Source organism: Teleopsis dalmanni, chromosome 2, assembly GCF_002237135.1.
Source record: "Teleopsis dalmanni isolate 2A chromosome 2, ASM223713v2, whole genome shotgun sequence".
Lineage (NCBI taxonomy): Eukaryota > Metazoa > Arthropoda > Insecta > Diptera > Diopsidae > Teleopsis > Teleopsis dalmanni.
Genome location: NC_051847.1, coordinates 105,282,856 through 105,285,178, shown reverse-complemented (window position 1 = coordinate 105,285,178; position 2,323 = coordinate 105,282,856).

Genomic DNA, 2,323 nt, shown 5'->3' with positions numbered 1-2,323 from the left:
ACCTTTAATGCGGCTCCAAAACAACAAAGCTGTAGACACCGATGGTTTACCGGCTGAGCTGTTAAAAATTGGTGGCCAAATGCAATTACTTTGCCCAGTCCACAAAAAAGGTGATCGTGCAAACTGCGTCAATTATCGCGGGATCAAAATTTTAAATATCGCATATAAGGTTCTGTCAAACGTATTATGTGAAAATTTGAAGCCAATCGTCAACCAATTGAATAGACCTTATCAGTGTGACTTCAGACCTGGCAAATCCATCTCAGGCCAGATATTCACAGTGCGTCAAATTCTGGAGAAGACCCAAGACAAAAAATTTCAGTACACACCACCTATTTGTCGATTTCAAAGCCGCTTTTAACAATAGCGCTCTCTATGCCGCTATGTCTGAATTTGGTATCCCAGCAAAACTTAGGAACACAGCCGTTTGATATCAAACAAAGCTTTAGATAAGGTGACTCTTTGATATGTGATTACGTTAACCTAATGTTGGAAACGATAATTCGATCAGTAGATTTAAACTGCACTGGCACAAAGTTCAACAAAATGTAATGCTACTTGCGTATGCCAATGATACTGATGTTATTGACCTGAATATCCGCGCCGTCGGTGCGGCATTATCCAACTTCGAAAAACAAGCGAAGTAGATAGGTATTGTGGTAAATGAAGACAAAACAAAATACTTCCTGTCAACAAACAAATCTCCTGAGTGTCTCAGGACCCACGTTAGTGTTCACAATTATAAATTCGAAGTTGTGAAACACTTTGTTTACTTCAGAACCAGCGTAAACACCAAAAATGACGTCACCCTAGAGATTCAACGAAGAATCACATTTGTCAACAGATCTTACTTCGGGCTAAGTAGGCAATTTTGGACTTTCAAATCAAAACAGGTCCTTGAGTGTTACGATCTTCTGCAATCACTTGCAGCTCGGAATAAGGTAAACCTTTACTGGGTTCCGGGCCACAGAGGAGTTTTGGGAAATGAAAAAGCTGATGAGCTTGCCAGAAGTGCATCAAAAACTGCTTTTATAGGCCCTCAACCCTTTTGTGGAATAAACTGGGCTAGTACAAAACAGATTATCAAGGAAATGGAAAATCATATGCGGCTAGAGTACTGGGTAAACTTTCCAGGACTCAGACAAAGCAAAGAACTGATAACACCTTACTCCTACAAAAACATTCTTAAGTTCTCAAAATGTAATTTAAGGATGATAACGGGTTTCATTACAGGTCATTATGGTCTGAAATATCACCTTCATAAACTACAATTATCTGTTAACTCGGAATGCAGATTATGCCTCGAAGATGAGGAAACAACCATGCACATTCTTTGTGACTGTCCAGCTTTAATAACGCACAGAAGAAACCTGTTTCATAAGGAATTTCTGTCACCAGAACAGATTAAGAACTCTTCTCTAGATTTAGTTCTAGACTTTATTCACAAAGCTTTAAGGGGCTTTGTTTAATCAATAGTGAAACTGGTACAATAGGTCTCTTCTGGCCGCAGTACCGGCTGTTGGGCAATTTTCACGTATACTCTTTATTAATTAAGTAGGCAATTGAGAAATGAAGCCCACTCTCGACAAATAAAAAATACGCTCTACAAATCTTTTATCATGCCTGTCCTGCTGTATGATGCAGAAGCTTGGACAATTGCCAACACTGACGAGAAGGGATTAGGAGCATTCGAGAGAAAAATTCTGTGGAAGATCTATTATCCCTTACATGTTGGTGACGAGTTCTTTTTTTCGTCCTTTTCGCCATTAAAAAATGCAAATGCTGCCAAAGTTCAACAAAACAAATTTTAGTTTTATATTGTTCCCTCAACAGCTGTGTCCCAAGCAATTCAGAATGTAAAAATGCATTTTGCAATTCTAGGTAGAAGTGGATTTTGGAAGAAACTTGTTCTATAAGAATGTTTAGAGTAGGTGGTGAATGACTACATTAACCAAAATCCGATTTTAAATAGTTATTAATTAATTTAATTTTACCAAAAACCATTATAAAACTTTTCAACTTTTGGATCAAAAAATTATTTTAAATTAGTACATATACATTATTTACAGGAATACAAATATTTTTAATTAGAAATTGCACGTAGAATTTAAATCTGGTATTAACTTGAGAAATTCGAAGAGAAACATGTGTATATCTAAAAAGTCTAAGTTTATTTTCAGTCTTCCGAATTTTGTAGGTTCTCGTTACTTTAAATTAAAAAACTAATGCCAGCCTTCGATTTTTCTGATATCTCACTGGCTATTCCCCCATAAATAAAGCTAAGCTGTAAAAAAAAGAACCAATTAATAAGTTAAACTAAAAC